The 10811-nt window shown below is 37.3% G+C and overlaps 1 non-coding gene across 1 annotated transcript; it reads left to right on the top strand.

Annotated features, from left to right (window-relative positions):
• The first annotated feature begins 1268 nt into the window (after positions 1–1268).
• Positions 1269–1375, top strand: LOC141669980 (small nucleolar RNA R71). Its single transcript, XR_012554233.1, has one exon. It is a non-coding gene; the product is annotated as a small nucleolar RNA R71 (small nucleolar RNA).
• Positions 1376–10811: the final 9436 nt, after the last annotated feature.

The following is a 10811-nucleotide window of genomic DNA, read 5'->3' as shown; positions in this document are numbered from 1 at the left end:
TCCAGGATCTTTAAGCTTCGGAGGCAACTTCTGTTGTAGCACAACACTGCATTCCTCCGAAAGAGCAAAGGTCTCTAAGTCATCGAGCTTCACTTTCCGAGAGAGAATACCTTTCATAAACCTTTCATAGCTAGGCACCTATTCAAGAGCTTCAGCGAAAGGTATGTTGATATGAAGTTTCTTGAACACCTCCAGAAACTTGGCAAATTGCTTATCCAACTTCTACTTCTACAGCCTTTTAGGAAAAGGGGGTGGAGGATAGATCTGTTTCTCCCCCTGTATTAACCTCAGGAGGAGTGTGTTCCACAGTAGTCTTCCTTGGTTCCACCTCTGCTTCCTTCTGCACTTCTTCTTCAGCCACAATCTCATTTTCTAGAATTGGCAAGGGTGCAGACGCACCTACATTCTGGACAGAATTTTCAGAATCTTCATCTTGCTGAATTTGGGGACTTGCGACCCTTCCAAACCTCAAGGTGATGGCGTTCACATGTTCTTCAACTTCCCTCTCGCCTGGATTGGCTTTTGTATCACTAGGAAGCGTTCCTGGTAGTCGATTCAATAAGGTGTTAGCAATTTATCCTATTTGCTTCTCCAGATTCTGGATAAAAATAGCCTGGCTTTGGCATATAAGAGCCTGGTTTTTGCACATAAGCCATAACTCCTCCAATTCAGATTTTTCAGTCGAAGATAGACCTGCACCTCCATGAGTTTGTTGTTGAAGTTGGAGTTGTTGTCTTGGTGCGAATTATAGCTGAAAACCAGGAAGATTGAATTGCTCATTTCCAAACTGCTAGAATGGCTGTTGCATCACATTCTGATTATTGCTCCATCTGAAGTTAGGACGATTTCAGTTGTCAGGATGATAAGGGTATGGAACTGGTTGTTGCGATCTCTGAAAGTTGTTCACAAACTGAGCTGATTCACTAGATATAGTGCATTGCTCCATCGCATGCGAACCTGCACATAGCTCACAAACACTGGTTATCTGATTAACACCATAGTTAGCCAGAGAATCGATCTTCATAGATAACTTCTTTAGTTGAGCAGTGATAGCCGTAGATGTATCCACTTGAAGAACTCCTGCTACCTTGCCCTATGGCAATCTCTGAGTTGGACATTGATATTCATTAGCAGCCATCAGTTCAATTAGATTATAGGCTTCCTTATAGCTCTTTGCCCATAATGCTTCACCTGATGCTGCGTCGAGCATGGGTCTTGACTGTGCTCCCAACCCGTTATAAAAATAATTGATGATCATCCAATTAGGAATTCCATGATGAGGACACTTCCTAAGCATCTCCTTGTAGCACTCCCAAGCTTCATATAAAGATTCTTCCAATTGCTGCGTAAATTGAGTAATAGCGTTTCTGATTGCAGCTGTCTTTTCCATAGGGAAGAATTTAGTAAGAAACTTTTGAGCAAGATCTTCCCAAGTAGTAATCGAACCAGCTGGTAGAGAGTGTAACCAGCTCTTAACCTTGTCCCTCAGAGAGAATGGGAACAGTCTCAGCTTTACAGCATCTTCAGAAACACCGTTGAACTTGAAGGTGTCGCAGATCTCAATGAAATCCCTAATGTGCATATTGGGATCTTCCGTTGGAGAACCCCCAAACTAGATTGAATTCTGCACCCATTGAATTATTCCAGGCTTGATCTCAAAGGTATTAGCTGTGATAGATGGCCTGATAATGCTAGATTAAATGTCATTGATCTTGGGTTGAGAAAAATCCATCAAGGCTTTCATTCGTGCTGCTGGATCTCCCATTGTAACAAGTACCTGAAACACAACAAGTAAACCGTGAAAGTAAAAGAGTCCGAGTCAGTGAACTTTAATGACCACTGATGACAAGCACATAAACTAAACAATTAACAACACCGAGTCCCCGGCAGAGGAGCCAAAAACTTGTTAGGGCGAAAACACGCGCTACATTATACGCAAGTATACGCGTTCACAAGTAGTATAAGATATAAGTCAGATTCGTTCCCACAGAGACTGGTTTAGGTTAAGTTCAATTTATGCACCTATGCAACAATGTATGGTTATCGCTCAATGCTAAGACAGATAATAAATTGGGTTTGATTAAACTAAGAGATTATACTAAATAACATTAACTAAGAGAATTGAGGTTGAATTATTATATATGACAAACATGGGATCCTAACTTCATTAAATACTTCATTCAATAGCCTTTTTGTTCTTAACTTTAGCATGTAATGGTGATGACAACTAATCAGATAACACGAAACTAGTAAACGCCAACTTTCGTTGCACGAATATCCTACTACCAGACATTCACAAAAGAGATAGAAGCTGAATAGACACCAATTATGTTGAGACCCTACATGTCTATAGAATTTGACAACATAAAGGTTTAATGCGCAAGTTATCTATTGTGATTACATAGGGCAAGTAAGATGGTTAAAATTACCTACGAATCATGCATAATAAATACATGAACCTATGCTAGTATGGCAAGTTCTAAACCCTTAAATTCACTTTCGCTTCAATAGAGATTAATACGCTATCTTATATGTTAGCTACGCACATAAGACAAATAATCACAACCAATACTAGGATATCAATCAATCACCACATACCAAGATATTGAAATAAATTAACTATAGAAATCTATAAGTAAATCTGTTAGAACCCCACGATAATGATTAGTTCATAACTGAACTCATCGTCATCATGGGTTCCAGTGAAAGCATGATAATAAATAATATAAGAGTACTAGGGTTCAAGAACAAATCAAAAACGAGCATCCAAGTATCAACTATATTAAAGAAAACAAAAGTATTCTTCTCCGTAATCTTCTTGTGCTCTCTAGGTCTTTTTATTGCTCTCCCAGGTCTCCTTGTTGTTAAAAATGTCTTTTTATTGGTATATATAGGCTCCAGGATGACCAGAACTCTCAAAATCTTCAATTTCGACTAAAATCAGGATTCTGGTGCAGAAACCGGGCGCGGGCGCGCCCGCGCTGGAATAGTGTTTCAGTGGCGCGGGCACGCTGCTATAGTGCGCGGCCGCGCTGACATTCTAGAAAAATTCTGACAATTCTTCTTTTGGCCGTATCTGGAGTTTTGCTCGTCAGAATTTGGCGATTCAACTGCCCACGCGAAGCTAACGAGATTATCTACAACTTGAGAATGGCCTAGGCTTCGAATTCTGATCTATTTTCAGCATAATGATTTGAAAAACTTCTTTCTTCCTTTAACTAATGTCTGAAATGTAATAACACAAAAACACATCAAAAATACCAACAACTTGAGTCAAAAACACCAACTTAAGCTTGTAATGAAGCGTTCCAAGTAGATATAAAATCCACTTATCAACTGCAGTTGGTTTAATATTAGATAATTGTTTATAAAGTTTGATTTCAAACTTATGAAATGAAGTATATATTTCTAAATTTAGTCGAGTTTTACAATCTATGGCAGTGTAGGAAAGATGTTTTACAGAATTAAGTGGCGAATAAAATCAAATCAATGCATAAACCATATTTAAGTAAAGGTGCAGATCTCTGGGATACATATATTGCATTTATAACCGTAAATGTAAAGCTTACTAAGAAATAATATAGAAGTAATACTAAGTAGGTATGATAATAACGACGGTTTTAACAATTATCTTGCTAATATACACCACAAATAATCAAAATAATAGATTAAAAATATGTAAAAGCAATAATACTTACAAGTCACTTTTTTGCGCCCTTCTCCCCGTAAGTCCCGCACTTTGGATGCCTACGAGGTCTCTTTGAACGTTTTTGGGACACATAGCAAGCTCCAAACTTTCGTCTTCCAACACTACCTTCGGAACTCTGAGAAGACCCAACAACAGTAGAAGCATCATCAAGATTAAAAGAAGGAATAAAATGATCCCTAGTTGGACACTCAGTAGTCGTGTCAGGATGACGTACAAGGGGAGGCTGGTCAGTAGAATGATGCTCACTAGTAGGTTGCTCGGAAGGAGGGTGTGGAGTTGGCGTCCCATGGAGATCAAATAAAGGATAATCCCTCGATTTCTCCTGAATGACATCAGTAGAAGCACGCTGAATAGTAGGCTTCTCAGAAGGATAGTGTGGAATAGCCTGCTCGGGAGAAGGGTGTGGAGTAGGCATTAGATGGAGATCAAATGAAGGAAAAGGATCCCCCGGTCTCTCCTGAATGACATCAGTATCAACACGATCAGAATGAACTGGTCTGATAGCATGAAGAAAATAACCATGATCTCCAAGATGCATCATCACAGGATCATCTCTAACTACATCATCTCCAACTACATCTAGTGGAATAATCTGATTAACTACATCAGCTCCTCTACCTCGGCCTCGACCTCGTCCACCACCACCACGTCTAGGATGACGGACTGGAATTTGCCTTACATCCCTCTCTCTAACTCTACGCTCATCCAATTCCAATCCATCAACCATATAATCTGAAATTTCTAACAGCACTACAACCATCAGCAACTAGACAATGAACATCTGGAAGAACTAATACCGCCTGATCAGTTATACTCCTCAACAAATCTCCCTAAAAATAACAAAGAGTAAATTGCATAGGTTTGGACATAATTTACACTCAATTTCAAAAAAGTTGCCATAGTTATAAATTTTCAAAAAGGATGCCCGACTTCATTTCCGCCTTTTAGAATAGTGTCTCCTGTTAACTCCCGACTAACGGGACTAACAGAACAGGGGTAAAATCGGTTTTTTTATAAAAAAACAACGGTCATATTGTGTCTATATATATGTATAACCTATATGTGAGTTATTTCTAAAGCTACAGACTACATTTTCAACCTAGAGAGTCTAAAAATATGGTTTATTGTTATTGCGGGAGGCTTGCAGCTGAGAGATGTGCTTGGACGGATGCTAATGCTGGGCATCGCTTTAAAAATTGTTCCGATGGGCAAGCCGGCTGTAGATTTTTCCAATGGGTGGATGCTCCTCTATATAATCGAGCTAAAATTGTGATTCCGGGTCTTGTGAAAAGGTTGAGAACCATGGAAGATGAGCATTTGATTCAGTTGCAAGAAGTTCAGGAAAAGGAAAAAAAGAAATGGATGTTTAGATTTGTGTTTGTGTCTGTTATTTTGTGCATCTTTTATTTGTTAAATGGTAGTGAAGGTGCATGTGTAGGTTCAGATCTAAAGTAGGTGGAGTTGTAATGAATTCTGGGTGGGGGAGTTGATATGTAATGAATTGTACTTCCTGCATTTTTTTTGTAATGAATTATGTATGGCTTTAATGGTAAACTGCTAGTACTTGGTTGCTACATGCCTTTATTACACTATTTTTTATGTACAGCAGATACAAAAGAGTAAAAAGAAACCATGACATTATAAAAGGATCTCCAAATCAAAAGATCATCCATTACAAAAGGCTGTTTAAATTGTATCTCAAAAGATGTTATACTAATCAAAAGAACATACGATCAACAGTTAGAACTAGTTCTCAATTGGTACCAAAAACAACAGCCAAATTGTGAAATAGTAGTTATGTCTTAAACTAAATAGGATCAATCTTGATATATCTTGTTAGCCTTCTTCTCTCTAACACTCCTTGCCCTGAGGATCTCGGCTCTTGTTGTCACAATCTTTTGCTTCTTCTGCCATGCTTTTGGTGCAACACCACATGCACCAGTTGGTTGTGTAGCAGAAGTTTGCTCAAAAATTCCTCCCTGGCTATCATTAACTTCATTTATTGGCTGAGATTCACCAGGTGTGAACTCAGTTGCATTGTTAACCTCTTCAGCCTCTTGCTCAACAAATACTCCTTCATCTTGAACATTATCTTCAGCATGTTCAACTCCTTCCTGCTCCAGCTGCGCTTGATAATCTCCTTCTTCAGTTGCAATGTTAACATGTCCATCCCCGTGCTCAGTTGTCTACAAATGACATGATAACATTCTTGTTCAAACATGGACTGTGTTAGCATAAGCATATGGGAAGTGGATTTTTATACCTTATTCTTGCAGGTCCTTCGATTGTGTCCCCATTGCTGACATTTTCCACATCTCAAGCTTGTTTTTATTCTTTTCAAGGAGGTTACACCAGGTGGAGCAGGTGTGTTATTCTTCTTGTTTCTTTTCATTTTGGGCCTACCTGTGCTAGGCTTCTTATTAGGAGGAAGGGGCTGTGTGTATGCAGTTTTTGCCCAACCTTCTTTACCATTCATTGGTTCAACATGATGAGAGTAGACCTAAATGTATGATTCAAAATTAGACAATACTAGGATAGTAATTGACATGAAACTAATGTATGAGTAAAAATATCTACCTTTTTAAACATGTCAATAGTATAACACTTGTGCAGCCCACTCTCTAGACTAATTCCCCTAGAATTCATACATGCTACTGCATGAAAACATGGCACTCCAGTAAGCTGCCACTTCCTACAATGACATGTTTTTGCTTCCATGTCAACTACAAGTTCATAACCTCCTGAAGAGGTTTGAACTAGAAACCTTGGGCCTCTTGACCAAGTGACATGGCAACCATCAGCCTTTTTATTTGCCTATCACAAGCATAAAACGTTAAAACAAATACATGCTCTAAATTTTAGGTGAAAACAATTTACTTACTCATTTAGCTTGTCCAATGAGTTGGGAGTAAATGTCCCATCCCAAGCTCCAGCCTCTAACATTCTTCTCTGAACCCTACGCATAACAGCAGAGTGTATACTTTTAAGCATTGTGATGATTGGCAAATGTCTGATTTTGTTAATGCTTGAATTGAAGACTTCGCAATGATTATTAACAAATAAATCACTTTTGCAAGTGGTTCTAAAACCAGATCTACTCCAACGCTCCTTTGGCTTTCCATCTAGCCATTCATAACATTTCAGATTTAACTGCAGCCATGTTTAATAACAACCATGTTTAATAGCAACACAAATGCATTAAAATTAGCATATTAAGCTTGACTGTGTTACCTTTTTAATTGCAGCCATATTTTTTTCAAAGTGATAGTCTGTTGTAGACCTTGCAGCACTCCACATCAGTCCTCTAAGTCCAATTCCCTTGTGCAACTTGCTCATGTTGCTGTACAAATGCATTACACAGAACCTGTGCTCTGCATTTGGACATAACTCCTCCAAAGATCTTACAAGACCATGCATACAAAATGATAGTTATTCTACTATGGTGAGATGAATATATGCACACTCAAAGATTAAATCAGTGAAATGATGCATACCTTTTGTTTTTCAGAGATAAAAGTCCAAGATCCATCATTGTTCATGTTTAAATCATCTTTTAGCTTACTTATAAACCACATCCAGTTTGCAGTGTTCTCTGCATCCACTATAGACCAAGCTATATGATACATTCCATCAGCTGGGTCCATTCCAACTGCTGTCAACATCATCCAACTCAATTGCCACAGTTGAGTCTGGCATCACCCTTTTTGGCTCATTTCCATAATCCCAAAATCATTGCATAAGAATCTTCATGTGTTCCATTAATCACCTTCAAAGCAATATTTTTAGCCCTGTACAGCATAGACTTGTTAACATTACACCCCAAATCATTTACCACCTTCTTCTAAAATGCATCACATTCCCAGGTAAGGTTCATCCGTATATCATTCTCGTACTTTTTTGCAATCCAATTTGCAGTTACTTGTTTTTGATGCCAAGTTTGCTGACATGTGTGCTTTGAAAAATATGTCCTGATCTGGTAAGTGTCACTTTTTTGACACTTATTTGCATATATTTTCCAGCTACAGGGGGTGTGCATTTATACTGAACCTTACCCATATTTGGACACCTAAGTACATGTCTTCTTTCAACAATAGCATGACTTCTAATAGCTCTCCTCAGGACATCTGCACCACTAAAGAGCATGCCAATCTCAAATTTTGGGTTCATCATATCAATACGCTAATTAAATTCTGGGAAAACAGCATCAACCTCATCTTCACTACTCACAGCCATCTTTTCATCTTCACTACCACCATTTGTCTCATCATTAAACTCAACCTGATTCATATCCCACTCTTCACTTATGTAATCAGTCTCATTCACATTATCGTCTACATCAAATTCCATCTCATCTTGTGTGGAGTTTCCATCATTTGAGCTGTCAGGATGCCAATCTGTGTCTCCTTTACTATCTTCATTCTCTACTCTTATTTTCAATCCCCCTTCATTCATTTCTCTTTCTCCATCCGCATTCTCTTCATTTTACTCATCATTCACTTCATTTTCCCTATTTTGATCATCCGCAAAGATTGATCTTTTCACCCTTTTTTCTTAAGCTCAGGTGTTTGATCTTCCCAACTAGAACTATCAGTACTTTCCTCTTCACAACTCACATTATCATCAACATCTATAATTGGTGGACTTGAGAGTGGTGCAGTTGGTGTGGCTCTAATTGGCAAACCTTCAGTACTAACAGGTTCTATAATGACAGCAAATACTTCTACATATTAAACTTCCTCAGATACAAGATCAGTCATGACCAAAATATCACTATCACTTTCTAATTTTCCTAACTCATCCATGCCCTCATTCGGGGCTTTAAAATACAATTCAGCCCCTGCAGATATACGACCAGTGGACTCGGACACCATTGCACCAATTTCAAACATTGACATCAAATCGACATTACAAAAATCAAAGTAATCTATCTTATAATCCACAAACTTGGAGTTCAGATTCTCAAAATGACCACCATAATACATTTTTATAGTAAAAAAAGAGGAGTAATCTGCAATAGACAAGAAACATGCAAACAATGTTCTTTTATACAATTACGGCCAAAAGGGAGACACAGGGACCATTTTAAACATTATCAAATGAAAAAGCAACATTTTTGGGACCACTCCATGAGTATAAAATTAAAAATCGAATCTCACTTGAAAAAATAAGGGTTCGAACATGTTACCTTTGTAGTCGGGGCACTCAGCAACTCCATATTTGTGCATCTCCTTCCTGGGTCGCATGAACCACTCCATCTCCACTCCACTATTAGGGTTTCTTTACCAACCGTTTCGTCTTCACTTTATAATTAGGATACTATTTTTGTAAAAGAATTGAGATAATTTTACTTTACTCTTTATAAATATCCAACAGCCCTTATATATAAATAAAATAATAAGAGTAAATTGTCTATAATACCCTTACGAATATTATAAAAAGTTGATTTAACGGCTCCTACTTAACGGGAGTTAACGGCAGACACTATTCTAAAAGGCGGAAATGAAGTCTGGCATCTTTTTTGAAAATTTGTAACTATGACAACTTTTTTGAAATTGAGTGTAAAATACGGGTAAACCTATGCAATTTACTCAACAACAAATAAAGGAAAGACATGTTACAAAAATAAACAAGGATATAAGAAAATGAAACAATACAACAAAACAATTCTAGCATTAAAACTTAAGTAAATGAAGGCATAATGGAACTTACTATGTAATGATGAAATGAACCAGTACGAGAAATAAATCTCACAGTCCTCTGCAGATACCACCCATGGTAGCAAGGAACTGTACTATCACCACCATCAATCAAATATGCTTAGCAGATATAATCCAAACGATGGTCCCAAAGAGCGATAAATGACTCATATTTCTGACTAAACTTAATCAACTGGTTGCCCTTTAGAGTCATTTTATGAAGCTCACTCGTGTACTGTAAAATTGGCGGAATAGAATGAACCATGCCAAACTACCGAGCAACTTTGTCAGGCACATGAGTCTCCACAATAAAAATACAGATGAGAGGGCCACAATAATGCCAAATATCATGACCAATCAAGCAATAGTGAGGCAAATCATCAATGATCTTGGAATAAGTCTCCCATTTGAAATGGGATGATGCAAGCCCATCTAGAATAGTATGGTAAACATAAACTGTACGACCAACCATCTTCTTAAAACAAAGACCGAAAGGCCACCTAAATCACAATTAAATATGTTATTGTTAATTAATTCACCAATTAAAGGATTGGTAAAATCTAAAATATTAAAAGTTGTTCAATGCCGTAAATCCTAATTCGTAAACCTTAAAGTGCTAAACATTACATCCAAGTTTCTTCATGTTAACTAAAAATAAATATTTCTAAAACTTGATTAAGGGATTGATGAACCCTAAAATATTAAAAAAATTAAAGTAGGTTTATCATGTTAAATTATAAAGTTCGGTTCCTAAACACTAGAAGGCCCTAAACCCTTAATCGTAAACCCTAAATCGCTAAATATTACATCCAAGTTTCTTCATGTTAACTAAAAATATATATTTCTAAAATCCAATTAAGGGATTGATAAAGCCTAAAACATTAAAATAATTAAAGTAGTTTTATCATGTTAAATTATAAAGTTCGGTTCCTAAACCGTAGAATTTATTAGGGTTTAGGGCCTAAACCCTAAATCGCTAAACATTATATCCTAGTTTTTTCATGTTAACCAAAAAATTATATTTCTGAAACTCAATTAAGGGATTGATGAATCCTAAAATATTAAAACAACTAAAGTAGTTTTATCATGTTAAATGGTTTCCAGTGTTTCAGTCTCTAGGTATTACATCCAGTTTTATTCATGTTAATTTAAATTAAATACATAGGAAAGTAAAAGGCACAATAAAATACAAAAGTAGTTATACATGTCTCTGTATGGCGGCGCAAGCTGATCATCCCAAACAAGAGAATAATGTAAACGCACAGTGTAGAAATCAGAGCAAGAGTAGGCAACCTATCTCATGCCCATAACTGAAGCAACAAAAGACAGCAAGCATCCTCCTCTTTGTCTATCTTGCATCCCTTGCATAGCTCCATATACAAGAATGTAAGGACCGCAACTCCCCA

Source organism: Apium graveolens, chromosome 6 (assembly GCF_009905375.1).
Source record: "Apium graveolens cultivar Ventura chromosome 6, ASM990537v1, whole genome shotgun sequence".
NCBI classification, from domain to species: Eukaryota; Viridiplantae; Streptophyta; class Magnoliopsida; order Apiales; family Apiaceae; genus Apium; species Apium graveolens.
This window is presented reverse-complemented; position numbering and strand designations above follow the sequence as displayed.